Source organism: Amphiura filiformis, chromosome 14 (assembly GCF_039555335.1).
Source record: "Amphiura filiformis chromosome 14, Afil_fr2py, whole genome shotgun sequence".
NCBI classification, from domain to species: domain Eukaryota; kingdom Metazoa; phylum Echinodermata; class Ophiuroidea; order Amphilepidida; family Amphiuridae; genus Amphiura; species Amphiura filiformis.
In genome coordinates this window covers 24,068,024-24,080,317 of record NC_092641.1, presented here as the reverse complement: position 1 = coordinate 24,080,317, position 12,294 = coordinate 24,068,024, and the positions used below count along the sequence as shown (strand labels likewise).

Below are 12,294 nucleotides of genomic sequence, written 5' to 3'. Positions count from 1 at the left end.
GTTCAGATTCACATTAGCAACAATACAACAGAGTTCCTCCGAGAGTTCTTCAGAGGATAGTTCTTAGGCATCTCACACAGAAACAAAAGTAGTTTCATCAAGGTATAAGGTTTACAGTGTTTGGTGATCACGGAGATAAAGAGTGCAGGCTTCAACCGAAATTATCATACCACATGTGGTCTCTGAGGATTCCATTACCTTTTAAATCAGCAAAATCAACCGTATTTGCGAACGTCGACTTAATTAATTCAGCCTTTCAGACTTCTTAATTTGAGCATATTTCAACTTCTGTGTAAACGATGTACGGTATGGGACCCTAAAGGAGATATTATAAGTTATTTAACAGTCCAAAGTTGTTTCGAGTGACGAGGAAGCCGATCAGTCCTCTATTACACGCCTCGGTCGAAGACGTTAGTGTAGAGTGGCAAGTTTTCCGTGATTTAAAACACCGAATTTCGCGATATTCCGTGCGTGGTTTTAAATACTAAATTCCGTGATTTTCTGTGATGTAATTTCAATTTCGTGTTCAAATTCCGTGATTAAATATCACATTTCACAAATCAAAATTAAATATGCTCTATGTCTAGTTGTTATCCCGGGTTGTTTTAAGGTTGATATCTTTGAAGACAGACATCATTTTCATTATTTGTACCTCACATTCTCATTATTTTTTCTTCATTTTTATATTTTTTCTCAAGGAAAAACACGTTTTTCCGTGACACTGAAAACTTGCCACTTTAGTAAAAGCAAGCCAAGCAATTTGTTTTGGTTCGAACCAACGCGGTGGTGGCAATCTTTCACAAAATTTTGTTCTTGAGTTTCCATCAAAGCCAGACTTGTTTCTAAAATCATATTATTATGTACATATTTACTAGACTTAGTATATTGTAATAAGGTTTCGCATTAAAACATTGGATTTGCATTAACACCCATACATTGAACGATGCTTAGCTTTTTTGGATCAAATAGTAATAATAATAATATTAAATTTTCTTATCTTGTGGGTTGTGGACAAACGTTGCTGAAAAAAAGTTATACCGCTCTAGATCCGCCACTGCTGAGACTAGCAATGATATTATGTACACACGTTCTGAACGTTAGACGATGGTTGTTGAGGTGTTATGCTTGATAGAATTAGACCGTCTGACTAGTATATATCTTTCTCCGCCGTCTGTGATCATCCACTCACTCCACCTAGTGAGAGAAAACTAACTGACGTGCCGCGAAGACGGAGACTAAAGCTATAATAGTTGACGAACATGCATCTGTCAACACGACATTGCCCTTATTAACTCTCACCCTCCTGGTATCCCTGGTCCTTTCTAGATGGAATAGGGAAATTGGGCTAGCTGAAGTGATGCATGGCGTAGGGCGGTGTAAGTGTGATATATCTATTTGAATACTTTTCCTAAACCACTGAACACTGAACTGGAAATCTGTGCAATATGAAAGGTTTCTTACGTTGTGCACTACAAAATTCCAAAAGGGCAAAGTAGGCTGATTTAATTAGTCTACGATGGTGAATCCATCGAATACGGATATTTATTTCAAATTAACATCTTTAAAAAATGATTCGACACAAAGTTTCAATATTCAATGATACATTATGATATTTGATCTTTAATTTGGACTTTTGATCCAAACACAATGGATTAATTCCTACCTCGGAATTTTCAGAACCACCTGCTGTCCCTGTCGAGTATGTATCCTTTGTCTAAGAAAACGAAATGTCCAGAAGACTCGATGTGAATGTGGTTTGAGATATCTGATGATGTACTACTAGGCATCATCTAGCTTTATCGAGTGCCCATTTAGGATATCCACATTTTGCTAAAGCGTTGTTCACATGCGATTTCTGGCCCTTGCGATCATGGTGGCTAGTGACTTTCAGGAGTCTCCGAGTCTGTTATTACGTCAAAGGTCAAAAAGATCTCGACTTAATACAGTCACTCACTCGTTGATGAAAGATGGAGCACCATCTGGAAATTCCGAGTTAGGAATTGTGTTTGAATCAAAAGTTTAAATCAAAATCATGAACTTTCATAAGTATGCATATTAGGCACCAGAAACAAATTTATTCCATCTTTGGATCAACCGTCGATGCTGCTCCGAAGCTTGTTATTAATGAAATATCAACTAATTAATCAGAACTAATGCTAAATTTATATTGATGAATATCAATACAGGCAACAATTAATATGTTATCACAAATACCAATAGTAAATTAATTGATTTCATAAATAATTTGGAGCGACCAAACATCGATGGCCGATTGAAAATCGAACTAATTTGTTTCTATTGCCTTAGACTATATTTATAAATACGTATTTATAAATACGCGCGTCCCCGCCTCCGCGCTGCCATAACAGCTTGTAGACATTAAGTCTCGAAGTGACCGTCTACACAGTGGGTGGTCTTTCTGTGCATTTGAATGCGAAGGCGCGAGGCGGTAAACAATATAAGACTACTGTACTGCAGCCAAATTGTCTATTTTGTTTAACTTTGTGATCATATTGTAAACCTTTCTGTCAATAAATCATGAGAAACTCGTGAACAACTATTATGATATTTAGTCCTACTTTAGGAGCTTGCAGACCTATTGTACTCTGTTGCCAGGGACTTATAAAGGCATTAGAATTTGTATGGTAAATGACATAACTGGTTTGATATTTAAATAGATAGGGGGCCCAACGGTCATGATTTGCTTCGGTGACTCACTGATTATGATTCTTACTGTTTATTTAAGTGGACGGCCTTCAATTGTACAGGCTGAGTGAACATGAAAAGCCAGTTTCTTAGTAACCAAAATGATGTGACAGGAAAAAGCCCGAGTATAATGTGCGATGTAATATCATAATAGTTGTTTCAAAAAATGTATTCCGTCGGTAAATACTTTATTACAAACTCAGAAACTCCCGATGTGTAATAATTTTGCTATTCAATATACTACTTAAATTTGATAATATTCGTCTAAAGAGTTCCTATCCTTTTTTCTGTACCGGTAACGTGCGTATTTATAAATACGTATTTATAAATATAGTCGAAGCATACTGTTCACGAATGATAGATAATGGTTTGTCCAAGTATTATGTTTAAATTATGCAGCTGCAAAGTAATCTTCAATGTCGAACCATTTTCGTTTGTTCTGCGTTGATCTCCGACGGTATTTACCTGGTTGCTTTACTTTTATTATCGGTATTTTATTTATCACATATCAACCAAGTTCACCTGTACATTTCAAAGGAAAAGGCGAAAAAGACTGGTTAAAATATATTTAACGATGGGATCAATGTATGTCACCAAAATATACATCTGGAATGTTTATTTTATGACAAACAATAAAGAAAATGAGGGTGAAATTAAGTCTGGGGGGGGTCATAATTTTTGGAGGGTTCATAATTACACAATTTAAGTGTGTGAAAGCTGCAGTATGACACAGCAGTATACGGGACGCGCTAGGCTAGAAGCTCCCATGACAACGTATGTATTGCTGCTGTTTAGGCCAGAATAAGGGGAGGCACATTCGTCCACATCCGAATTGAGATTTCCTGATATTTATCAACACTACGATGTATTCTTTCACTTGAAACTGATAAAATAAAGCTTGCTAATATTTCCTCCCATTTTTGCTTGATTTATTTCACTTTTTTCAATTCTAAAAAGTCACATGACTCAAGACAGCAAATTGGCGGGAAGTGACGAGTCAGGAATATGTGAATGCAAAATATTGTGATTACGCGCGAGATTCGTTTCGCGTGACAGGGTACAACCCTGCGCAGCCACGGCGCATTCGGTATGTTGTTAATGCTAGCAAAATCTGTGTAAACAAATGAAAATTTGCAGTCAAAATGCCGCTCAGATTTTTGATTTTTTTAAAATTTTGGCGCACTAAAAGCAGACATGGATTCATTGGGGCATAAAGACGAAATAGATCACGCACCAGATACAGCTTTTACATGCGTAAAAGTGTTACTGTTTAAGAATATAATTTTTGTGACAAGATAACTATCTAACTGACAAGATAGCTAAACTTTTTGTACTATCGTTTAAAAAGGGAAGATGCACAGGCAATTATTGCTTTTTTCTTCTATCATGATTTAGGGGTCGGACCACCCGTACACCCCGCCCGCTTCCACCGCCCATGGTAAGCATTCTCAGCGTTACTTCAAAGATTTTGGAGAGGTCCGTTTATGTCCAGGTGGAAAAGTGCGTGCGAGATAATGGTTTGTTGTTTAATTCGCAATAATTCGGTTTCAGGAGATCATGCTCTATAGTATAGACACACCCCTCATTACATCCGCACACAAGCCTCTGTTGTTAATTATACAGGCATTGTGCTATACTGCTATTGGAACTTGGACCTGCATAAGGCATTTGACACCGTCAACCACAACATTGTGTGTCAAAAATTGAGCATCATAGGTATTGGCTCTACAGCATGGTTCAAGTCTTATCATCCGAATAGGCAGCAAATGATTAGCGTCAATGATGTAGAGTCTGATCCCCTATCTATAACCTGTGGGGTCCCCCAAGGCAGTATCTTGGGCCCACATTTGTATTTATGTTATGTAAATGACATGCTAATTAGTGTCAATTGCAAAATGATTTTATGTGCGGATGATACTCCTCTTTATTGCTTCTGGTAAAAACCAAATGGTGACATTGTGGGCAATGAATTAGAATCATGCAGAGAGTGGCTAAATGATAACAAACTTTTCCTTCACTTGGGCAAAACAGAATGCATTTTTGGCTCAAAACAAAAGCACAAGGGAGCCACAGGGTTGTCTGTTATGTTATGGTTTTTGAATTATGATTGGATTTTACATAATAGGTTTACCCATTGCATCAAGATACATCGCGTAGGGAAATTAATGTTAATTTTACTACAACAATTAGGCCTACTTCTATAACTTACCTGTTACGCGCATGCCAAAGGACAATAAAGAATGCATTGGGCAAAGCCACAGCAGTAGGTTTCGTCATCACAATGGGGTAAGCATTGTTGTGGACTGGTGAAAAGAAAAGAAATTGGTTAATAATTTCATTTTAAGGTTATACGTTCTATTGTTGGTCGAAGCAGCAAAAAAAGGTAGTTCACAGCATCTTGCGAATGGTAGTGAGATTTTTCAATTCATAGCGAGCGTGTAGAAGAATTCAAATATCACATATATACTTGTGTAGGTCCTGTGGATCTTGAGTTATGTTGTAAAGAGAGCTGAAACAACAACAGTTTTGTAAAACGTACATAACTCATTAACAACAATAAATTAAGCAAGTTTTCAAAGTATATGATTTGTAGAATGAACTTTTGCAAAACACCAACAACAACATGAACAATTGGATAAGGAGTCGCAAGGACATATATCACCAGAGGTGAAGGACAGATGGGTGATCAACAAATCAGATTACCAACTCAGCGAAAATGAACTCGCTCTCCTGCAAAAAGGGGCTTAATTACGCTGTTACCCCCGCCTCTCTGCCCGTTGATGAGTTGATCACCTCGGTTGAATCGGCCGCGAGATGTGTTGGTCTTGAATCAGATCAGGCAAGTGAAATTAGATCTAAAGCCAGCGATCTCTTACGTAAAGCTCAGGTACCCAAAAGTAACATCACTAAGCAGGAAAGATTAGCCATCAAACCTTTGAAAGACAATAAAGAGATCTTGGTTGTCCCTGCTGATAAGGGTAGGGCAGTGGTCGTGCTCAACAATCGTGACTACAAAGCCAAGGCTACTGAGCTCCTGAGTGATGAAAAGACTTATAAGAAAATCAAATCTAACCCCACCTCCAAATACAAGAATAAACTTATTAAAATATTGCAAGGCGTGGAACGTAGTGGAGCAATTTCATACGTCAAGTACAGACAGTTGTACCCGACCAGTGAAGAGGTGCCAAAGTTTTACGGGCTTTAAAGTACACAAAACCACTTGCCCTCTTCGCCCCATTGTTGCGTGCAGGGGCTCCATATCTTACGATGTGGCCAGATTCACCGCAGATATAATCTCGCCCTTAGTGGGTCAGTCGGGACACCACCTCCAGAACAGTAAAGATCTTGTTGACAAGTTGAAAGATTTCCAACTAGAAAGCGACGAGGTGTTGGTTAGCTACGACGTTACCGCGTTGTTTACATGTACCCCGGTAAATGAATCTCTGTTGATCATTAAAGAACGTTTGCGCAATGACCCCACATTATCTGAGCGTACTGAACTGTCGGTGGATCAGATCATGAGCTTACTGGAATTACTAAAGGGTTATCTTGCAGTCCTGGAATCTCAGCCACGAGGACCTTCTCCTGAAGTCTGACCTTCCCTTGCTCTCCAAACGCAGGGACTATGCTACTCTCTGTCACCTGTATAAGATCCTCCATCATCTTTCCTCCTCTCCTAACCCTTACAACCCTCACCCCGGCCTTCACTCCGTAACCTGAACTCCCAAGCCATCGTTCCTCCTTTCCGTCGTCTGACCTTGTGCCAAAAATCCTTTTACCCTTATGCTCCGACACTCTGGAACTACCTCCCTGAGGACATTATCCAATGTAAATCGCTGTATTCCTTCAAGTCAGCCCTTCGTGCCCATCTTGGCTAGCCAGTTCCGTTTGGTGTTTGTTTATTCTGTGTTTTTGGTTTAAGTTATATTTTTATTTTTGTTGTTTTGATGTTTTGGCCTCCCTTTAATTTATTGCTTTTGCAATATTGGGCTGTGCCAGGCCCACGGGCCGAATGGTATAAATAAAAAAAAAAATATTGTTTGACCACCACCTATTTCCAGTACGACGGTGAGTTTTATCAACAACTTGAGGGCGCATCCATGGGTTCACCGGTTTCACCAATCACCGCCAACCTCTTCATGGAGGATTTTGAGAATAAAGCGTTGTCATCGTGCCCTGAACCACCCAGGTTCTGGGGGCGTTACGTGGATGACACCATCGTGATCATAAAACAAAACCAAATTGATCACTTTACGAACCATATCAACTCACAACATCCGGTCATCAAATTCACCATGGAGAAGGAAGAAGAAGGAAAGATCCCGGTACTCGATGTACTCATCTCGCGGGATGATCGCGGCCACTTAAGTTTTCAGGTATATCGGAAACCCACCCATACCGAACAATATTTAGGCTTCTCTTCCCACCATCCGCTCCAACACAAGTTGGGCGTAATTCGGACCCTAAGTGACAGAGCTAACACCATTGTGTCTTCTGAGGAGGACAAACAGCAGGAATTGAACAGAGTCCGCAGATCACTGGCAGTGTGCGGCTATCAGGACTGGTCCTGGGACACCGTCACGAGAAATAGTGTCCGGGCTTCCTAGGCACAATATGATTGCGTCAAAGGGCAACGTGTCTATCCCTTATGAGGCAGGGGTCACTGAGTCTTTGCAAAGATTATTCCGTTCCAACGGCATCAGCACTCATGTCAAGCCACGGAACACTTTAAGATCGCTTCTGGTAGCACCAAAGGACAAAGCAAACAAGCTTGACAAGTGCGGAATTGTATATCAGGTTCCTTGCAAGGAATGCACATCCACTTATGTGGGTGAAAGTGCTAGAACTCTAAAAACTCGCTTGGATGAACACTCCAGACCCTCCTCGCCAGTTGGTGAACACTCGGCCACTTTTCAGCACGAGATTGACTGGGAGGGGGTCCGCGTTCTGGACAAAGAAGAGAACTGGTTCAAGCGAGGAGTGAAAGAGGCCATCAACATAAGGCGAACCAACAGCGACCTTAACAAAGACAGAGGGCGTCACCACCTCCCAAGATCCTACAACCGGCTCATCGCGTCACGTGATTCTAGCCCTAACGGGCTAGGTCACGTGACCCCTCCAACTTCCCATTAACATAAGTTGGCACCGAAGGTCGATGGATTGGGTAGTAACAACACCAGTTTGGTGCTGCGGGGTTCCAGTAATGGCCGACCAAATCCTGACCATGACTTGGCTCGTTGGATTCCTCTATTGAATACCTGAGTGGAAGAAGGGCCCAACTCCATCAAAACCGTTTGTGAGATATTAAGAAAAAACTTAATATTTGAAAACGTTTTATAGACAGAATGTTTTCATCTTCAGGGGACCTTTAATACGTGAATATACAATATTACATACATTCAAAATTATATATGATGTTTCCATGGCAACGGTACAGGTCTTAATACGAGCTGGAGTTGGGCCCTTCTTCCACTAATATACTGCAAGTGCCAGTTCCGTAAGCAGATGTAAATAGCTACAGAAATTAGGTAATTATCCATTAATTGCACAAGTAGAAGCATGTAATATGCTAGCAAGAACGTTTATTGTAGTGAAAAGCAGATTTCATGGATGAACAAAATTCCTCTTTAATCCAATATTTGTGGAAGAAGGGCCCAACTCCATGGAGTTGGGTCTTTCTTCCATGAAAACCATGATTAAGTGTACGTGGAAGACTATTTAGAGAGTGAATTTTGGCTCATCTTTCACACACAAGGAAAAACAGTCTGCTGGCAATAAAATGCTGGGTCTAACTCATTTTTGTAAAAAATTGGAGTTGGGCCCTTCTTCCACTCAGGTATTCAATTGGAAAACGAGAAACACGCAGCGGCGTTATGCAATCAGGGGGTCTGAAGTGGGCTAACCGAGTTATGCATTGCGCATGGTGGTGTGATATGTTATTGATACTCCAACTTAGAAGTTTGAATACCTTCATCTGGACCTGGGTACAAAAGCATGAATATTTCCCGTTATTTTATAAAAACCTATATAATAATACTCTAAGAACGCTAGTCATCGTCGATGGCTTTTGTTATACAAGGCTCACTCGGTCACTGCACCGATCAAATTCAGTGTTGAAATGAGCTACCGTACACCTTAAAATAAATTTTCTCGGTCAAATAAAAAGCAATAATTTTCATTCTTTCAGTAAATATCAAAAAATCAATTTAGTCGTCTATTGTAAGATTTTTGATTTTGACAAGCTTGAACTTCGCCCATGAGTTTTTTTTGGAGTTAACTCTTCAGCTTTTCAAAGTAATATAATATATTACAGTACACTGTTCACTAGTGATATATATATATATATATATATATTATATATATAGTGTGAGAGATTTGGTCTTGGCTTTTATACGACTTGGGTCATCCATTCGTGAAATATATAGACGTAAGAGATTTGAATAGACGACAACGTAGCTGTGTAACATTAACTTTTAATCCAAGCTTTCGCCCTCAGGGCTTCATCAAGGTATAGGCAAACTGTTAAATAAATAAACAGAGAGATGATACATAAATGCCAGGCAATAAATCCCTACATTACAAGAAAATATTATACAATAAAAAACCTGAGCAGACCAGAAACAATGTTCATGTACAAAGATTATACAGAAAAAGGATTATTATAAACGGATGATAGCAAAAAATAGCAAGATTATGATGCTATGGTGTATAGAGCCAACAATAAAAAACATAATGAGTATGGGAATATTATAAAAACCTAAGTAAAACCTTAACTTACCGAGAGAGGAGATGCAACGTTTGTGTGCTGGTTACGGAAAGACAATGATCAATATGGAACAAGAACAACGACAAAAACAGCGCGAAAAAGAAATGAGGGCGTAAACGGCCGAAACCAAAGGTGAGGGCGGAATTACGTAAAAGGTCCGAGGCTGAAAAAAGTGGGGCACTGGAGTACCGACGCGTTATGAAGAACAAAATTAATAGGCCTATATTTAAGATTCGGCGTTGATACCGTGGGGTTTTAAGGTGTGTAGTTTAGCTATCCAGTATGACTCGCGTTTGTGGATTATGTTTTCACGGTGGTTGTGGATAGACTCGATGCCCATGATGGTAACATTGGAGACTGAGTGACCGGGTGAGTTAAAATGATGCACATAGGGGAGTTTCTTTTTGTTAAGTCTAATATCAGATTTGGTACCGGTAAAGCGGGTGTATAACTTGTTGGTGGTTTTGCCGACATATTGAAGTTTACAGTTGTTACAAGTAATGAGATAGATGACCCATTCAGACTTACAGTGAATCTTTGTTGTTATGGGGAAAGATTCACCGGTCACAGAACTGGTGAATTTGGTGGCTTCTGTCATGAATGGGCATACTGAGCATCTCTTGGCGGCGCATTTTGTACTGCCGGCGGTTACTTTGTCGTGGGTGGGGCGTAATTTGGATGAAACAGTAAGGTCCCGTAAGTTCCGTGGGCGGCGGAACGCCAAGATGGGGGGAGATGGAAAGATCTGTTTTAATCTGTCATCGGCGTCTAATATGTGGAGGTGGCGGGACATTATGGAGCGAATGTTGTTGAAAGCAGGATTGTAAGTGGTAACTAGTGGAACGCGGTCCATTTTCTTTTTGGGTTTATACGTGAGAAGTGATTTGCGATCCTGTTGTTTGGCCTTCCCGATTTGTTTGTCGATTGTATTGGGGTCATAAGCGCGTTTAAGTAGGTTGGATTTAAGGTTGTTCAGGTGACGATCTTCTTCTTCAGGATCTGAGCAGATACGACGGACTCTAAGGGCCTGGCTGGGAAATGTAAATATTGTGGCGCGAGCTATAAACAGCCCATTCAACAATATGATCATGGCTGCGAACATGTAGCTTCTGTTTTGGGGTGAGAATCGTTCCGAATGTCCTGTGTGCATTCTACGCATCATGAAGAAGCGGGCAAGTATTCGGATAATTTCTGACCGGATAGAAATTATACCGCAATGTACCTCACATCTGCACCCACTATAAACACGCTAAGGGACGTAGCATTTGATAGGGTCTATTGTTCAGGTTTAATATTATACACTACACTATCCATATTACATTTTGTTATAATAAGCCCTTTCTAAACTGAGAATGGACCATCTCAATCGATCTGTGTTGAGGTCACATACTCTTTTGGTGAATTTAAGTTACCTTCAATATGCGCCAAAAATAAGGCTAAATGTAATAGAAATGTGGTTATAAATGGAACTCTGGACTTTGAAAATTATACATTACGTCGGGTCTAAGGGTGTTCCAATATTTTTTTTGATGACTTTGACCACAAAAAAAAAATCAAATATCTTCAAAAAATACCCAGTCTATGTTAATTGAATACACAATAGGTATCAATTTGTATTAATAAGAGTAATATAATAGCGTACACTTACCAAGATTGTCGTTTGTCCAGTAGGTCTGCGCCATATCTAGGACATAAAAGACATTATAAGTGTTATTGTTGAATACGCACAGATCATACTATACTCTAGTTTATTTTTTAATATATTCCCTACTCATTTATTGCTGATCCCGTAACTTTTCGTTTTGATGAGATATACTGTTCATTTTGATAGGTATATATATATCACTTTGAACCGACAATCTTGTAGTTGTAATCAAAATGGCAACATTTTTCGCGTATTTATACCATAAACTTATTCTGTCGCCAAAAGGCGCTGGATTCACTATACTTCAAGAATTGTCAAAAAGAAATCTATGCCACTGATAATTAAACAATTACCTCTCCACACGGGTCTCAGCCAGAGTCTCCGCGTTTTCATCGTTGAATTCGTCAGCTGGGCGAGCTGAGCAGGCCGCAATAGCCGCAGCAACCAGAAACAAGACCAACAGGGTACAGTTGCGATTCATGATGTAATGTTTGTATGAACGTTGCTTGTGTAGATACCAAACTGTTATGTTGTTAAACCCGATCAGCGATCAATGTACTTAAATAATGTTGTATTATTTCATCCAGATTTACCATGTTTATATATCGTTGGACGGATAACACCTGACGCTTACATTATGATGACGCTGCAATTTTAAGAATGTTTCATAATTTACATTTTATTATTGTCATTCTTATTATTTAATACAATGCAATTATCCCCAGACACTGAAATAACGAGCAATCACGCCCGTGATTGGTCATCCTGATACAAAATGAGGCATCCCATTGGTTCAGGCAATGGTTTACCCATGAAAACACCACGTGACGCGAAACCATTTCAGCCGCGGTATTTCATTTGACGAGCAACTGCATTTTTGCATATTACAGCATATTTTTTTTATTTCTAACTTCCCCATTAAGGGTAATATTCGTATTATTTTACTATCGTTATCTTAGGATTATAATTATCCTAACAAGCCATTTGGTGGGCCATTTTGGCATTATTATTTTGTAAAATTTTAGTTTGAAAAACGGCCCTTATTGAAGCCATTCGTGGACAAGTTTTCACTGTTATTGTATAAATTATTGCTTTAGACATAAAGTTGCGCGTCGCAGGGGGTGTATGAGTGAGACATTTGAGAAAAAACCGAAAACTTGTGGAATGACAGGCCAAT

General features: G+C 39.4%; 1 long non-coding RNA gene across 1 annotated transcript in view; it reads right to left on the bottom strand.

The window, feature by feature from the left end:
* Positions 1–1,501: 1,501 nt before the first annotated feature.
* Positions 1,502–12,294, bottom strand: part of LOC140169859 (uncharacterized) — a 73,841-nt gene continuing 63,048 nt past the window's right edge. The window contains exon 4 of the long non-coding RNA XR_011861419.1: positions 1,502–3,228. This is a non-coding gene — a long non-coding RNA (uncharacterized lncRNA). The remainder of the gene's footprint in view (positions 3,229–12,294) is intronic.